General features: G+C 50.8%; 1 long non-coding RNA gene across 1 annotated transcript in view; it reads right to left on the bottom strand.

The window, feature by feature from the left end:
• LOC106502801 overlaps nucleotides 1-18,544 on the bottom strand; it is a 37,308-nt gene extending 18,764 nt beyond the window's left edge. The window contains exon 1 of the long non-coding RNA XR_001296461.2: nucleotides 18,166-18,544. This is a non-coding gene — a long non-coding RNA (uncharacterized LOC106502801). The remainder of the gene's footprint in view (nucleotides 1-18,165) is intronic.

The following is an 18,691-nucleotide window of genomic DNA, read 5'->3' as shown; positions in this document are numbered from 1 at the left end:
GGACAGAGCAGCCTGGCGGGCTGCAGTCCCTGGGGTTGCAAAAGAATCGGACACGACTTAGTGACTAAACACACGCACACACACATGCACACACGCACATGCACACATGCACACACGTACATGCACACACGTGTGCACACGCGCACACACATACACACTCCTCAATAAATTACACAAAGCTTATCACTAAGATCTCGAATGCCACAAGGTGAGACCCCCAAAATAAATTAATTAATAATAGAAAAAATGCTATGTATAAATTACCCAAAGCACAGGAATTCAAAGGATTTTTCCCACCTAGCCTCTATCTATTCTGAAGCCAAAATATATATATATTTTCTAGTCTTATCTCTGGACATGTTACCTAATGCTTAATAAAGTCTGATTACACTACTTAATTACTTAAAACTTAACGTGCAAATTTCAGAATTGTTAAAGAAGACATTTAATTAGGCACCACGGAGCACTCCATCCATCACTTTTTTAAGGGTGAGATTTGAAAATGCCTTATCACTAATGTGGCTACCTGAATATCATCTCCTTCTCCCCAAGCTCCCTCTAGAATATGGTTTTTGTGTGTGGGCAGGGACAGGTCTTTCTGGTTCAACTTTATATTCCCAATATCCAGCACATAGTATATGGTCATACAGTATGTGACCAAAACCTCCCAGTGAGAATTCCTCCTTCATTTTCCAGCAACGAGGATTTCTGGAATGGCAAATGAGCAGTGGCTGTAGCTTAAAATCACCAGCTGCATTCACCCCAACAAGAGAGGCAGCTCGTCCTTTAAAGACTTCAAACCAAGCACTGACTTCTCCTATCTAGCCACAAAAGTCCTAGATGGTATCTTTTTCCAGGTTTGTTGCTGTTCAGTTGCTCAGTCATGTCTCAGTTCAGTTCAGTCGCTCAGTCTTGTCCGACTCTTTGCAACCCCATGAGTCGCAGCATGCCAGCCCTCACTGAACATCACCAACTCCCGGAGTTCACTCAGATTCACGTCCATCGAGTTAGTGATGCCATCCAGCCATCTCATCCTTTGTAGTCCCCTTCTCCTCCTGCCCCCAATCCCTCCCAGCGTCAGAGTCTTTTCCAATGAGTCAACTCTTCGCATGAGGTGGCCAAAGTACTGGAGTTTCAGCTTTAGCATCATTCCTTCCAAAGAAATCCCAGGGCTGATCTCCTTCAGAATGGACTGGTTGGATCTCCTTGCAGTCCAAGGGACTCCCAAGAGTCTTCTCCAACACCACAGTTCAAAAGCATCAATTCTTCGGCGCCCAGCCTTCTTCACAGTCCAACTCTCACATCCATACATGACTACTGGAAAAACCATAGCCTTGACTAGACAGACCTTAGCCGCCAAAGTAATGTCTCTGCTTTTGAATATGCTATCTAGGTTGGTCATATCTTTTCTTCCAAGGAGTAAGCATCTTTTAATTTCATGGCTGCAGTAACCATCTGCAGTGATTTTGGAGCCCCCCAAAATAAAGTCTGACACTGTTTCATGTCTAACTCTTTTCAAATCCATGGACAGCAACATGCAGGCTCCTCTGTCCTTAACTATCTCCCAGAGTTTGCTCAAATTCATGTACACTGAGTCAGTGGTGATGCTATCTAACCATCTCATCCTCTGTTGCTCCCGTCTCCTCCTGACCTCAATCTTTTCCCAGCATCAGAGTCTTTTCCAGTGAGTTGTCTCTTCACATCAGGTGGCTAAAGTATTGGAGCTTCAGCTTCAGCATCAGTCCTTCCAATGAATATTCAGGGCTGACTTCCTTTAGGATGCACTGGTTTGATCTCCTTGCAGTCCAAGGGACTCTCAAGAGTCTCCTCCAACACCACAGTTCAAAAGCATCAATTCTTCGGCACTCAGCTTTCTTTATAGTCCAACTCTCACATCCATACATGACCACTGGAAAAACCATCACTTTGACTATATCGATCTTTGTCAACAAAATGATGTCTCTTCCAATAGGAGGCTGTTTTTATGCTGAAAATCCGTTGTTTAGTGTAGCCACCTTCGTGGATTATCTCACCTTGATCGTCTGGATAACTTGCTGCAGCTTCTCCATCAGCACTTGCTGCTGCTTCACCTTGCATTTATCTGTGATGGAAATGGCTTCTCTCCTTGAGCCTCTGCCAGCTTCAACCCTTCCTGCTTCAGTTCCCTCACCCCTCTCAGCCCTCACAGAACTGAGGAGAGTCGGGGCCTTGCTCTAGGTCAGGTCTGGGCTTAAAGGAAAGCTGTGGCTGGCTTCGTCTTCCGTCCAGACCACTCAGGCTCTCTCCACATCAGCAACAAGGCAGATTTGTTGTACTATTCTTCGTGTGCTCACTGAGGTAGTGCCGTTAATTTCCTTCAAGAACCTTCCCTTTGAATTCACAACTTGCCCAATCATGGTACAGAAGAGGAACTAGGTTTTGGCCTCTCAGCTTTGGACCTGCCTTTCTCTCTAAGCCTCATCATTTCCAGCTTCCTGATTTAAAGTGAGAATCATGCAGCTCCGTCTGCCTTTCACATGAACAGTCGGAGGTCACGGTAGGGCTATTAACTGGCCCAGTTTCAGCGTTGCTGTGTCTCAGGGAACAGGGAGGCCACAAGAGAAGGAGGGCTGGGGGAACAGCCAGTCGTGCAGGGCGGTCAGAACACACACAACAGTCACTGATTAATTTCATCTTCTTACATGGGTACGATTCGTGGCACCCCGAAACTGAACAACAGTAACAGCAAAGATCACTGATCACAGATCACCATAACAAATACTGGTACAACAACGAAAGTTTGAAATGTGGCAAGAATAACCAAAAGGTGACCCAGAAAAAAAGCATAGAGAAAAAGCAAGAGAGTTCCAGAAAAACAACTATTTCTGCTTTATTGACTACACCAAAGACTTTAACTGTGTGGATCACAATAAACTCTGGAAAATTCTTCAAGAGATGGGAATACCAAACCATCTTACCTGCCTCCTGAGAAACCTATATGTAGGTCAAGAAGGAACAGTTAAAACCAGACATGGAAAAGAAAATTAGAGATACCAAGGGAACATTTCAAGCAAAGATGGGCACAATAAAGGACAGAAATGGTATAGACGCAACGGAAGGAGAAAATATTAAGAAGAGGTGGCAAGAATACACAGAAAAGCTATATAAAACAGATCTTCATGACCCAGATAACTGCCATGGTGTAATCACTCACCTAGAGCCAGACATCCTGGAATGCGAAGTCAAGTGGGCCTTAGGAAGCATCACTACGAACAAAGCTAGTGGAGGTGATGGAATTCCAATTGAGCTATTTCAAATCCTAAAAGTGATGCTGTGAAAGTGCTGCACTCAATATGCCAGCAAATTTGGAAAACTCCACAGTGGCCACAGGAATGGAGAAAGTCAGTTTTCGTTCCAGTCCCAAAGAATGTTCAAACTACCACACAACTGCACTCATTTCACACATTAGCAAAGTAATGCTTCAACAGTACGTGAACCAAGAACTTCCAGATGTTCAAGCTGGATTTAGAAGAGGCAGAGGAACCAGAGATCAAATTGCCAACATCTGTTGGATCATAGAAAAAGCAAGAGAGTTCAGAAAAACAACCATTTCTGCTTTATCGACTACACCAAAGCCTTTAACTGTGTGGATCACAGCAAACTCTGGAAAATTCTTCAAGAGATAGGAATACCAAACCATCTTTCCTGCCTCCTGAGAAACCTATATGCAGGTCAAGAAGGAACAGTTAAAACCAGACATGGAAAAACAGACTGGTTTCAAATCAGGAAAGGAGTACGTCAAGGCTGCATATTGTCACCCTGCTTATTTAACTTCTATGCAGAGTACATCATGTGAAATGCTAGGCTGGATGAAGCACAAGCTGGAATCAAGATTGCCGGGAGAGATATCAATAACCTCAGATATGCAGATGACACCACCCTATGGCAGAAAGCGAGGAGGAACTCTTTAGTTCCTTTAACTTCTTTAACTTCTTGATAAAGGTGAAAGAGGAGAGTGAAAAAGCTGGCTAAAAACATTCAAAAGGCGAAGATCATGGTACCCGATCCCATCACTTCATGGCAAATAGATGGGGAAACAATGGAAACAGTGGCAGACTCTTTTTTGGGGGCTCCAAAATCACTGCAGATGGTGAGTGCAGCCATGAAATTGAAAGACGCTTGCTCCTTGGAATAATAGCTATGACCAACCTAGACAGGATATTAAAAAGCAGAGACATTACTTGGCTGACAAAGGTCCATTTAGTCAAAGCTATGGTTTTTCCAGTAGTCATGTATGGATGTGAGAGTTGGACCATAAAGAAAGCTGAGCACCGAAGAATTGATGCTTTTGAACTGTGGTGTTGGAGAGGACTCTTGAGAATCCCTTGGACTGCAAGATCAAACCAGTCCATCCTAAAGGAGATCAGTCCTGAATATTCATTGGAAGGACTGATGCTGAAGATGAAACTCCAATACTTTGGCCACCTGATGTGAAGAACTGACTGACTCATTGGAAAAGACCCTGATGCTGGGAAAGATTGAAGCGGGAGGAGAAAGGGACAACAGAGGATGAGATGGTTGCATGGCATCACCTACTCAATGGACAGGAGTTTAAGTAAGCTCCGGGAGTTGGCAATGGACAGGGAGACCTGGCGTGCTGCAGTCCATGGGGTCACAAAGAGTCGGACACGACTGAGCGGCTGAACTGACTGACTGACCCAGAGACATGAAGTGAGAGGGTGCTGCTGGAAAAACGGCGCCAAGAGACTTGCCACGTGGGGTTGCCTCAAACCTTCCATTTGCAAAAAAAAAAAGAAACACAGTATCTGTGAAGTGCAATAAGGTGAAACACAAAAACAGGAAGTGTCCTGCTGGGTCTGGGCTGAGAAACCCCACCTAGAAACACAAGGCGTTCAAACTGGAAGAAAGCTCACACGCCACAATGCAACTCTCTCACGTTATTAATGGGTAAACTGAGGCCCAGAAAACGAAGCAGCTTGTTCACAGATGGAATGAGGAAGCGGCAGCGCTGAATCCTCGGAGATCCCCTGCCAAGGCTAGAGTTCAGGCCACTGAGCCCTGAGACCCTGTGGCGGGAAAGCAGGATGGGTTCAATAAGCTGCCAAGGTGAGAGAAAGAGGGCCTCTCTCCCCACCCCCGACAACAAACACGATCACCGTCATCAAAGCCAGAGAGTGACAGCGGGCAGCGGCGGCTGGCTGAGAACTGCCTCTAAGGCTGGCACTCAGGACAATGCCTGTTCCCAGCACCGAATGCCAAACCACTGCAATTAGCCGTGCCATGCCCACCAGCCGACTGCACGCTGGGCTAGTGGCCCAGATTGCTGAGAGTGCGTCGTCCGCCTCTAAACGCCTTGGCATCCACAGCACTGTTCCCTGCTCTCCCTGGGGCAGGGCGCCCCGGGCTCTGGCCTCGGGGTGTCTCCTACCTGCCATCGCCTGGCCTGAGAGTCCCAGAACAAAGAGATGGGGCGGGCAGTGTTCCCCACCCTCTTCCTGCAGCTCTGCCCACCACACTGCCACCCTCTCTCACCCCCAGAGGGGTACTCCCCTTGAGTGGAGAGACGGAGGGAGGAGGGGGATGTACCGGTCACTACCTGAAGTGTTTATTAAGAGCTGGAATCAAGAGCTTGTCTACAGGGCCCCCACAGAAACTGGGCCTCTTCATACTGATGGGTTAACAGAACTGCTGCCTATACCTGGGAGTTAAAGCATTTTGTGGATTTTCCCATCAGAAACCAATTCCAGGGAATCAGTTGAGTTGGAAACATCTGTCATTCCCAGGTCCTCGTGGTGACCAGGAACCCATTCTGCACCTAGACTTGCAATTCCCAAGTCAACAAAAGCAATGTGCTTTAAGAAACAAACAAACAAGCAATGTGCTCGGCGGCTGGAATTAAAGCAACCAATTTTGTCCAAGACTCTGCCATTTGCAGAGCATTCCCTAATCTTCACTGAAACTGCACAACCATCCAGAGAGGGATGAAGAGAGGTTTTTTCTTAATTCTTTATGATTCGCAGGTGCTTTTCAAGAAACATTTATTTCTGTGACTGTGTCTGCTCTTAATTCCGGCACTTGGGATCTTCCACCTTCACTGTGGCAGGTGGGATTTTTAGTCGCAGCATGTGGAATCTAGCTCCTTGACCAGGCCCCCTGAACTGGAAGTTTAGAGTCTCAGCCACTGAACCGCCAGGGAAATCCCAAGCAAGGATTTTAACTGCATTTAACAAATGAGGATCTGCATTCTGAGGGCATGGTGATTTATCCAAAATCACCCACCTGGTCATGGGGAAAGTTGAAGTTCCAATTCAGGCCTTGTAATTCTCTGCACACATCCTGGTGGAAATGCTGCCAGCCTGACCAAGGTCCAGCCCACTGGGTTACTCCTGGCCCACTGTGACAGCCAGCAAACTCTTTAGGAAAAGTTCAGGGCCTCAAACAAGAGTTTGAAGTCCACCCCGTCCAGACCAACTTCTCCGCCCTTTGGGCCCTTAAAGGTCAACAAGCGCCTGCCTCCATCCTCTGACCGGGCCTGGCCAATGGGAAGCCTACAGAGGAGTGAGGAGAGAGCGTGTTCACCAGGCGGCCCAGTCCCTCCACCCAAGGTTCTCCCCAGACTCTCTCCACCGCACTCTCCCCAGGACTCCGGGAACTGCTCCCTCACCTCATCCCAGATGATCAAAATCTGCAGTTTGTCAAAAGGTGGTAAAAGCTCAAGAGGGAAAGGAGACAGGACAGGATGGGGAGGCCCTGGGGGTGGAGGGGTGGCACTTTTAAGGATGGGGACCCGGAGAGACTTCACCACGAAGGTGATGTCTGGGCCAAGGCCTAAAAGCAAGTCAGTGATCAAGCTGTGCAGGTGTCTCAGGGAAGGACTTTCCCGGCGCCTGGCGAGCTGGCGCAGCTGCGAGGGCAGCTGGCGCGCATGAGCCGGGGGTGGTCCGGGCACAAGTGGACTGCCGGCCCAGGCGATGGATTGGATTAGGAGAATGCAGGCCGGGCAGGAGCCAGAGAGAGCGGGATGAGGACGATCGTGGCTCGGCACAGCGAACCCCTAACTTGTAGGAAAAGAGCACAAGGGACAGACTCTGGAGGAAGGCTCTGGCTCAGCTCCCTGATCGTGAGTGGACTCAGCCCCAGATGTCACTTCCCCAGAGCTGCCCCCACTGCTCTGGAACCCTCTCTGCTTGACTTGTGTACCCTTCATTCCATACCTATTTATTATTCACTGCCTCTCACTCACAAATATTTAAAGGGCATGAAAGGGACTTCCCTGGAGATTCAGTGGTTAAGATTTCACCCTCCAGTGCTGGGGGGTGTGGGTTGGATCCCTGGTCGGGGAGCTAAGCTCCCATATGCCTTGTGTCCAAAACACCAAAACATAAAACAGAAACAATATTGTAACAAATTCAACAAAGGCTTTTAAAACACATTGTCTGCATCAAAAAAAAATCTTTAAAAAAATTTTTTTAAGTAAAAAATTATGTGCGTGGAGAGAGATGTTACCCGTCATGACCAAAGCCATAGCCCCAAGATCCAGTAGAAGGCTTGCCTCAGAGCAGGCACTCAATACACGTTTGTTCCAAGATGCATAAAAGAGTGGACCAGTGAACGCACAAATTACTATTACGGCTGACGGCTAATTTTTTCTCTTTTCCCCCAAAGATTTTTCATTCCCGTCCCGATGAAATTAAAGGCAAGAGCTACCACTCTACCCCTGAGAAGAAAGCATATCTTTTAAGCATTCAGGGTCCAGGAGTCAACAAAGCGTTCAGCACACAGTAGGTGCTTTATAAATATTCCATGACTTGACCAGTAGCCTGAAGTGACGAGAACGCATTCCCCTCCAAACCCACCCCGCAATGTGTAAATGCCACAACAGACACTCTTGAAATAGGAGGCTATGTTTTGGCCGCCTTCCCTGCCCATTCCTTCCCCTCCAAGACTCTGCTCCATACGTCAGAAGGATCCACATTGTGTGAAAGAGGATTAAACCTGTTTTAGCAGAAATGAAAGGAGAAATGGATAAGGCTCCTTTCTCCCTTACTTCAAAAGGAAGCTCTTGAAAATAAATGGGAGGCCCTGACAGGGGTGAGCATGAAGTATGCACCATAACAAGGGTACGAAGAGAGGACAGAGAAGGTACTGGGAGCTCCGTCCCGCAGGGGGCTCCAAGGACAGGATCTGTGTCAGCAGCAAGAGGGCCATGGAAGCCAAGCCCACCCCTGCAGGCCCCCTGCAGGCCCCCCGCCGCCAGCAGCTTCAGCCACAGAAGCCGCTCATGGGAACAAACACCCGAATGCCCACCAACAAGGGTATGGAGCAGCCAAATGTGGCGTGTCCGCACAATGGAACACTTGCTTGTTGCCGTTCAGTTGCCAAGTCGTGTCTGACTCTTCGAGACCCCCATGGAGCCCACCAGGCTCCTCTGTCCATGGAATTTCCCGGGCAAGAATACTGCAGTGGGTTGCCATCTCCCTCTCCAGGGGCTCTCCCCGACCCAGGGATCGAACCTGCCTCTCTTGCACTGGCAGACAGGTTCTTATTCGCTGAGCCACCAGGGAAGCCTACCATGGAATACCACTCAGCAATGAAGACAAATAAACCAGTGACACGTGCAGCGATAAGCCAAGTTCAAAGCTGAGCACGGAACGTTACACTGAGCCAAAGAAGGCAGATGCCAAAGAAGGCACACGCAGTATGGCTCCACTCTCGTGAAACTCCAGAAGACGCAAAGCTAATCTACGGTGAAAGAAACGGGAACAGTGGTGGCCCCTGGGATGGCACGTTTAGGGGAGGAAAGCCTCCTAGGAAAGGAGGGGGGACTTCCTGGGATAATGGAAATGCTCTGTACCTTGACAGGTGTGTGTTACACAAGCGCGTGCCTTTGTCAAGACTGATCAGTCCACACACTTAGGACCTTCGCATTTCACTGTATGTAAACGACACCGTAATTTTTTAAGTAGCTGTTTTTAAATGTTTATTTATTTGGCTCTCCTGGGTCTTAGCTAGTGCATGTGGTATCTTTAGTTCCGACATTTAAACTCTCAGTTGCACGGCACGTGGGATCTAGCTCCCTGACCAGGGATGGAACCCAGGCCCCCTGTGTTGGGAGCGTGGAGTCTTAGCCTATGGACCACCAGGGAAGTCCCTAGGAGGTTTTTAAAAACATGGGCTTTGGAGTCAGGCAGATGAGCCCCTCGATTTTTCAACCACATGAGCCAGTGACTTCTCCTTTGTGCTGAGACCCAGTCTGAGAAGAATCCTGGTGAACGCCAGCTCCTCTGCACAGCCAGCACCTTGCAGACAGTGTGGCATGGACCCGGAGCTCAGCAAACGGCATCAAATGAACCAATCAAAGTGAGGCTAGATGAATAGCCTTGAAGCATTTTTAGGAGTGAACTTTATTTCCACCAATAAATTCTGACCTAATGCAAATGAGGGACTGATGCTGAAGCTCCACTACCTGGAGCCACCTGATGCAGAGAGCCAACTCACTGGGAAAGACTCTGATGCAGGGAAAGATTGATAGGAGGAGGAGAAGGGGATGACAGAGGATGCAATGGTTGGATGGCATCACCGACTCAATGGACATGGGTTTGAGCAAACTCCAGAGACAGTGAAGGACAGGGAGGCCTGGTGCTGCCTTTCACCGGGTTGCAAAGAGTCAGACACGACTTATGTGACTGAACAACAGAGCAAATGAGAGGGATTCCACAGACGCTTACAGAAAACTGTTTCCTAGTCTAAGGATAAGCTGAAGTCCCTGAAATCCACCTGGATTAGTTCTTTGATCTGTATATAGTCATGGAGCACCGCTGGTGTGCCAGCTGCTTGAGAAAGAGGGGTAAATAAAGCAGACACCAGACCCGGTCCCTCCCCGACGGAGCTTGCGTTCTGCTGGGGAGACATTATTTGGGGGACTGATCAGAGTTCTGAGGACAAGCAGGTAGAAGCTGCGAAAGAACATGATGTGGGGGAAGGGCTGCTCTGGGTGCAGGCGTCCGAGGCTGCCTGAGGAAGATACGCCTGAGCTAAGACCGAGGGAGGAAGAGGGCTGGCAGAGCTTTCCAGACGGCTGGTGCATAAGCAAGAGGTCTCGAGGCTGAGCCTCCTGAGATTCTGAAGAGCCCAGCTTGTATAATAATGGAAAGAGCTGGAGCCCTTCAGCCTTGCTCTGTTGCTCACTTGCTGTGCCATCTCCACAAATCTCTTGCCCTCTCTGGGCTTTGTCTCCTTATCGGACACTCAGAGAGAGTCTCAAATAGTCTCTAGGTGTCTTCCCAACTATGATGATCCAAGGGTATCTGATAGGACACTTGCAAAGCACCTCCTGTGCCCTCTCAAGGTTCTGAGTCCAAAAGGTCAAAAGACAGGGGGACTGAGTCCACCAAGGCGGTGGCCTCTGGGGCCAAAGGGATTAGCTCTGAGGCTCTGACAGCTTTGCTGCTGCAAAATGAAGACATCCTCCTGCCTACCACCCCTGTCCACAGGGAGAAAACCAGGTGGCAGAAACCCAGAGGCCTCCGCGCAGCTGTCGGCCACCCTCCGCCCAGCTGCAGCCTTGGAAATAAATGGTCCCGTCAGCTCCGAAGAGGGTGAGCTCAGGATTTCAAATGAAAATGAAATAAGAGGGAACGCAGCCCAGAAGCAATGCGAAGTAACGACAAGGGCACGGAAATCTTCCACTGCAGCATGACGGATGCAGAGAGCTGAGCAACGGGACTCTGACCTCGGACGTGGGGACACAGGGGAAATGAGCTGATGCCCCGGGCTGGCTGGGGGCACCTGAGTTTCGGGGATCCATGGGCTGGCTGGGGGCATCCGGTCCCAGCTTGCAGGGCCGCTGCTTTCCTGCCCCACCCCCACCCCATCCACCTCTTGCTGAAGCCTTATTATCCTCCTGTGTGTCTGCAGAGCAAAGACCTCCAGGGCCTGACCTGCAGGGCGCCTAACCCCCAACCTTTTGCCAGAGCAAGGGAGCCTCAAGGCTCACAGACTCCTACCAGGAGAGTGGCAGGTTCCCATGCCAGGAAATGAGGCGACACAGGTGACTTTAAAAACCATCCTCTAGAGGCACCTCCAGTCCTGCTAAGCCCCAGGCTCCAGAGCCATTCTGTGGACACGGCGATCACGGCTTCTTGTTTTCCAGCTGCGTCCTATCCTGAGAAGTGACGTACCTGTCCCCTCGTCTCTAAATCGGAGGAAGTAATAGCACCGACCCTGCAAGGTCATTGTGAGAATTTAATGTAAAAAAAAATCTGAGAACAGTTTCTGGCACATGGTCAGTGCTCTCAAGAAGTTCAGTTCAGTTCAGTTCAGTCGCTCAGTCGTGTCCGACTCTTTGTGACCCCACGAATCGCAGCACGCCACGCCTCCCTGTCCATCACCATCTCCCGGAGTTCACTCAGACTCACGTCCATCGAGTCAGTGATGCCATCCAGCCATCTCATCCTCTGTCGTCCCCTTCTCCTCCTGCCCCCAATCCCTCCCAGCATCAGAGTCTTTTCCAATGAGTCAACTCTTCGCATGAGGTGGCCAAAGTACTGGAGTTTCAGCTTTAGCATCATTTCTTCCAAAGAAATCCCAGGGCTGATCTCCTTCAGAATGGACTGGTTCGATCTCCTTGCAGTCCAAGGGACTCTCAAGAGTCTTCTCCAACACCACAGTTCAAACGCATCAATTCTTCGGCGCTCAGCCTTCTTCACAGTCCAACTCTCCCATCCATGCATGACCACTGGAAAAACATAGCCTTGACTAGACAGACCTTAGTCGGCAAAGTAATGTCTCTGCTTTTGAATATGCTATCTAGGTTGGTCATAACTTTTCTTCCAAGGAGTAAGCATCTTTTAATTTCATGGCTGCAATCACCATCTGCAGTGATTTTGGAGCCCAAAAAAGTGAACTCTGCCACTGTTTCCACTGTTTCCCCATCTATTTCCCATGAAGTGATGGGACCGGATGCCTTGATCTTCGTTTTCTGAATGTTGAGCTTTAAGCCAACTTTTTCACTCTCCACTTTCACTTTCATCAGGAGGCTTTTTAGTTCCTCACTTTCTGCCATAAGGGTGGTGTCATCTGCATATCTGAGGTTATTGATATTTCTCCCGGCAATCTTGATTCCAGTTTGTGTTTCTTCCAGTCCAGCGTTTCTCATGATGCACTCTGCATATAAGTTAAATAAGCAGGGTGACAATATACAGCCTTGACGAACTCCTGTTCCTATTTGGAACCAGTCTGTTGTTCCATGTCCAGTTCTAACCGTTGCTTCCTGACCTGCATACAGATTTCTCAAGAGGCAGGTCAGGTGGTCTGGTATTCCCATCGCTCTCAGAATTTTCCACAGTTTATTGTGATCCACAGTCAAAGGCTTTGGCATAGTCAATAAAGCAGAAATAGATGTTTTTCTGGAACTCTCTTGCTTTTTCGATGATCCAGCAGATGTTGGCAATTTGATCTCTGGTTCCTCTGCCTTTTCTAAAACCAGCTTGAACATCAGGAAGTTCACAGTTCACGTATTGCTGAAGCCTGGCTTGGAGAATTTTGAGCATTACTTTACTAGCATGTGAGATGAGTGCAATTGTGCGGTAGTTTGAGCCTTCTTTGGCATTGCCTTTCTTTGGGATTGAAATGAAAACTGACCTTTTCCAGTCCTGTGGCCACTGCTGAGTTTTCCAAATTTGCTGGCATATTGAGTGCAGCACTTTCACAACATCATCTTTCAGGATTTGAAACAGCTCAACTGGAATTCCATCACCTCCACTAGCTTTGTTCGTAGTGATGCTTTCTAAGGCCCATTTGACTTCACAACAAGTTAGTGTATTTTAATTTTTGTACTGTTTATAGTCGCATTAAGTATGTTGCTATACATACAAGGAAAGCAACATAGTACCAGCCAAGTTCAAAAAGCCATCTAAGTTCACTGATATTAAGAAACTACAGCCTGGATTCATGGCAATCGCCTGACTCTCCCCTCCCCCACCGACCCAACAATCTTGAGCCACGACACCCAGCCTCCCTTTGAGCCTTGCTGAGACTCTGCCAGCGCACAGCGCTCTGATGAGCTGTCTCTCCTCTTAGAAGAGAAACCGTTGAAAGCAACGTTAAAATCTCAGATGCCTGCAGGCACCAGGAAGGTAAAGCAGATGCCTAAAGGGAGTCCAGCGTTAGCCGTCAGGAGCAGCAGCGACTGCGGCAAACTAGAGAACCCACGTCTCATCGGAGGGAAAAAGCTGCTACTGTCTCTAGCCAGCTTTTGCCAGGGAGGAATGTAGGTCCAGGGTTGGCATATCTTTTAGTTTTCAAGGGAAGCCAGAAATCCAGATTTTTGTGTGAGATCTCCTGATGTTAAATATTGGCACCTAATTCCTAATTTTTAAAAACATGGAAGCCCTAGCAAGATTCATCTGTTTGCACCCAGTTAAGTTGAGGGGCAGAGCCCTCCCAGCTGTTACTGGCTGCTGGGCAAGTGCCATCTCCCTGCAAAGAAATCAGAACATTCTGGCTGGGCTGGAGACAGATCTTAATTAAGCTCCAGGCGGAGTGCCTATTAGCTGATAAAGGCTTTGGGAAAGAGTGAGGGCAAGAGTCCCCCGAGGGCTGGAGCGGAGGAGGAAAGCTAAAAGAAGGGGGTGGGCTTTGAAGTGGGCTTGGGGGCTGTCAGACCAGGAAAAGACAAAGCACAATCCACAGGAGGGACGGGACACGGAGGGGGGATGGGGGGAAAGGGGTGGAGATGGGGAGTTAGGAGGAACTGAACGCCGTAACTCAGAGGTTTGCCCGTTCAAGTGCGGCTGCAAAATGCCACACTGCAGCACTCTTGAGAGGATTCCATTAGGAAGGCGATCGCACGCTGCTCCAGGCTGGGGGCCCTTGGAGACAGCACCAAGGACGCAGGCTCCTCCCAGGAGGAAAGGCAATGCTCAGCTCTCCGGACGTGGAATTAACTGGAAGTCCTCTACCCCGAGCAGACCGCGCTCACACTCGGGTCGGCTACACGCAGCCTCCTTTTCTAGAACTAAGCTCTTCCAAAGCCAGAAACGTGTCTTCTATACGCTGGGCATGTAGAAGATCCTTAATGAACGTGTGTCGTGTGAGCCAGTGAATGAAACCAAAGAACAAGAAAAGTGAAAGTTCCTCAGTCGTGTCCGACTCTTGGTGACCCCGTAGACCATACAGTCCGTGGAATTCTCCAGGCCCGAATACTGGAGTGGGTAGCCTTTCCCTTCTCCAGGGGATCTTCCCAACCCAGGGATCAAACCCAGGTCTCCTGCATTGCAGGCGGATTCTTTACCAGCTGAACTACAAGAGAAGCCCAAGAACAATCTACGGGAAACAAGACATCAAAGAAGAGGGTGCATGCCCACACTTCCAGAACGGAGCATCTCCATCTGGGGGAAAATGAACAAAGTCATCAGAGCTCACTGCACTCGACAGCCACAGAGACCTGGTGTTTGTCCAGAGAATCACCTCGAGTGGGGTGGCGGGAAGATGACAGTGGTGCCCCATAAAAATGACCAGAGTCAGGGAGGCGTCCTACGCTCCAAAGCCCCAGGGAACGGAGACGATGCATGGCCTCAGTGGGTGTCTTGGATCATTTTAGAATCAATATATTATAAAAACTACCGCATCATTTTAAGCTCTTTCCGGCCTAGGTGGTGCAGCTGAGAGGCTCAGGGCATGGATGGGCCTTGGTCCAGTCACACAGCGAGTCAAGGGGCACAGGCTGGACCAGGGCCCAGCTCTCCTGACTCCCAGTCCAGAACACTCTAGATTCAGAGCAGAGCTGGGGCTAGGAGAGGCAGCTGAGGCCCTTGCCTGGGGAGCCAAATGTAAGGAGGGGCCACAAAGCTTCACGATCAAGTTAACATTTTGATGCAATATCTGTTAAAAATAAAAATTAGTACAAGACAAACCCAAGATAAGAGAGATAGCAACTTATAAAGACGTAAGGTTGTGTTCTTGTGGCCCTCAACCTCCTCCAGTCCACCTTGCTGTTGTGGTTCAGTCGCTCAGTCGCGTCTGACTCTTTGCGACCCCATGGGCTGCAGCACGCCGGGCCTCCCTGTCCTTCACCATCTCCCGGAGCTTCCTCCAACTCATGCCCATTGAGTCGGTGATGCCATCCAACCATCTCATCCTCTGCCGCTCTCGTCTCCTTTTGCCCTCAATCTTTCCCAGCATCGGGGTCCTTTCCAATGAGTCAGTTCTTGGCATCACAAGCCTCCATGCTGGTCCTGGCCCAAACAGGAGCCCCGAGGTGACAACTGCCCAAGACATGGAGAAAATGCTTGTGTGGAAACCTACGGGAAGATCACTCCAGGCAGAGGGCAGGAAAGCAGCGGAATGTCAGGAGAGGTGGCCGACGAATGCCACCCCGACTCCCATCCCCACCCCAACTCGCAGGGCTGCATTTTTCCTGCAACAAGTTGTGCCCCAGGGACACTCAGCAAGACGCACCAGGAGAGCTCAGGGAGCAAATGGCACCCCCGGCCCCCTCCCTGACATCCCCCTCCTAACTCCAACCAGTTGTCCTGCAAATCTTCCCCTCTTCATCTCAAGGGGCAAGATGGATTAAAAAGTTTGGCCAGCTCGGGATAACTCTTTTTGCCATGGAAAAACAACCCAGAACTTTATGACTTACTGACAGCGGGTTATGAATGGGAGGGAAAGCATATCCTTAAACTGCTGGCAGTAACTCCCTTTTAAGGTATTTCCTTGGGGCCGGAGACAACACGTCTTCCTCCTGCCCCCGGTTCTAAGAGCAGCTTGTCTTTCAGAGACAGGCTTGGGCCTTTAGGTCAGCCAGGCTTGCATTTAGATCTGGCTTTGCCATTTATTGTGAGGCCCCAGACGATATACCAAGACGAGACACAGCAACTCATGCTGCCGGGGGATCCAACTTAGAAGACATGACTGCGGCTGAGGGGCAAACCACAGGCAAAGGGGTGGGCACAACCCAGAACCAGCACACCACTCACAAGAAGGGGTGCCAGCCAGATCTCCCTGTGTTTCTAAAGAAAATTTAAAAATGTGAAATCTTCTGATTTGTAAAAGTTGGCCAACTAATTCAAATTAGTTGGAAATTTAAGAAATTTAATATTGAAGAAAATGCTAACCCAGCAGGGTCAAATAAAACAGGTTTAGGAGCCAGAGCCCACCACCAGGCCCACCATGTGCCGCTGACATCCACAAATGCCCCCGGCAACCTGCCTGGCACCTAGCGAGTGTTCAGCAAACACGGACCGTTCCCATCTTTCCCAGAAACTCTCCAAGCATCATCAACATCCATTTCTACACAACAGCTTGGGAAGGAATGCTTCTCGGGGTGGGACATGGAGATATGAAAAGAAGAGCTGAAAATCTGGAAGGCTCCAAAGGGAGGTGGGAACCGCCAAGGGAATTCCTTAAAAGGATTTAAAAGAATTTTATTGGGCATAGTTTACCATAAGTCAGGGATAAGATCAGGCAGTAATTTAGCTCCTGGGCCCCACGAGCGAGCCTGCGCCTATAGGGTGGATGGGGAGTGAGAGGGAGGATCTGGCCTTACTGAGGTCTCCACCACATTTCAGGGGCTCTGTCCACAGGTCACCCTCGTACTGGACTCAGCACACGGGGTTCTGATAGGCCCAGCCCCCGGGCACAGCCCCTCTACAGAGATGCTCCTAAGGTCCAGCTGATCCTACCCAATCAGAAGCAAGGCCCAGGGGATCTGGTAGCTCACATGAACTTTGAAGTCAGACTTAGCTGGGCTGCATTTCAAATTTTCAACATCAGAGGCTCTCTGATGTGATTCCCCCAGACCAATCAGGCAGCAGCAGCAGGGAACTCGTTTGAAGGGCCCCACCCCAAACCCACTGAGACAGAAACTCAGGGGGGTAGGTTCCACCATCCGGGTTTGAACAAGTGGATTTGGATGCACAATACGTTTGAGAACGCCTGCTCTCCACCTTTGCCCTGTGGTCGTCAGCAAGTCCTGGGCCTGAGATGATCAACTCTGTCCTATAGGATGGTCCTTCAGCATCCTTCCACCGACGATTTCAGAAGCCTGGTCTGTTTGTGCCAGACAGTGTGGGAGATACTGGGGGACAGCACATATTCCTGACCCTGATGGAGCGTGGGGTCTAGCTCTTGATGGAGACAGATGATGAGCGAGGAAAAAAGATATAAATGCCAATTTTCAGAAGCGAGAGGAAGGCAGGGCGTGACCCACCACATAAAGCTGCTTCTCACAGTGCGTTCTAGGGACCACCGGAGCACTAGAGCCCCCAAAGTCAGGTGGATTTCCTTTCCTACATCCCCCAACCCCCTCTCTGATGTCCCCACTGTTCCTCAAACACGTCCCCTCGCTCCAACTTCAGGGCTGAGGCCTTCACCGTTCCACCTATGGGGAAAGCCCTCTTACCAGATCTTCTGGGGACGGGCTCCTTCTCCTTGTCCAGGCTTGAGTGTCACCTCCCCTGAGGTCGAGCTGAAGCAGTCTCTCCCCTTACTCTGTACCCCCACCAGCCTGCTCTGTCTTCCTCCCTGCCTTTCTCTGAGCCTCCAATCCTGCGCCTCCCCGTGGCCTTCCTAGTCCTGCCTCTCTCCCAGAAGAACATGACTTCTTGGGGGCAATTTCTTGTCTTGGGCACCTCAACAGCATCAGCGGGCAAACGTCTGCCTAATGAGCGACACTCTAACCCTATTCCCAGGCTCCCCTGGACCTCAGCGGTAGAGTCCGCCTGCCAAGGCAGGAGACGCATGTTCTATCCCTGGGTCGGGAAGATCCCCTAGAGAAGGCAATGGCAACCCACTCCAGTACTCTTGCCTGGAGAATCCCATGGACAGAGGAGCTTGGCAGGCTAGTCCATGGGGTCGCAAAGAGTCAGACAGACTGAGCGACTCAACAACAACAACAAACCCTATTCCCAGAAAGAGGGGATGCTCCCCATCCTTGAGGAGGAGGAGGCCACAGGCTGTGCCCAGCGCAGGTTCTCACGACCTTGCTTCGTTCTCTGAGGGTGGAAAAGGGCGTAGAGACTAGAAGGAAAAGAGGAGGGGGGCGAGGGGGGCGCTCTTGCCAGGCCAGCGACCCGGGAACGCCGGCTGCGCGGAGGCGCACCCCCCTCTCTGGCAGAACCCTCCAACCCAACCCCCGCCCCCGGGCAAAAGCGCGACTCCTACCCATTCCGAGGCGAGGCGTCGCTCTCAGGCGGCTCGGGACCCCAGGGCCCCGTCCGAGTGCCCCGCGTCGGCCGGGGGTGCGGGCAGCTGGGCCTCGCGGACTCGGGGACCTGGAGGGAAAGGCACCTGGCGTGGCACGTGCCGTCCTAGGAAGTTGACGCCGCCGGCGCCTGCGGTCCCTGCCCCGCGGCGGCACGAGGCGCCCAGGGGCAGCGGCTCACCGGGACCTCCCCGGAAAGACACAAGACCCGGCCCCGCGCGGCGCGCGCCCCGGGGCAGCAGAGCGGGGTCGCTTCAGGGGGCACGTTGGAGCCCCGGGCAGCGCGCGAGGGGTCCGCGACCTGCGGGGCCGGGGAAGCACACGACCCCAGCAGGCCGGCGCGCCGCGGGGCACTTGCAGCCCGAGGGCAGCGGAGCGCGGGGATCCCGAGGGCGGGCGGGAGGGCCGCGGGGGAAGGCGGAGAGGGCGGCGGCCGGGCGCTCGGCGCGGGCGGCCCGGGCGGAGGCTCGGAGGGAGCCCGGCGCC

This window comes from Capra hircus, chromosome 13 (genome assembly GCF_001704415.2).
Source record: "Capra hircus breed San Clemente chromosome 13, ASM170441v1, whole genome shotgun sequence".
Taxonomy (NCBI): Eukaryota; Metazoa; Chordata; class Mammalia; order Artiodactyla; family Bovidae; genus Capra; species Capra hircus.
The sequence above is the reverse complement of the archived record's forward strand: the minus strand, read 5'-3'. Positions and strand labels throughout refer to the sequence as shown.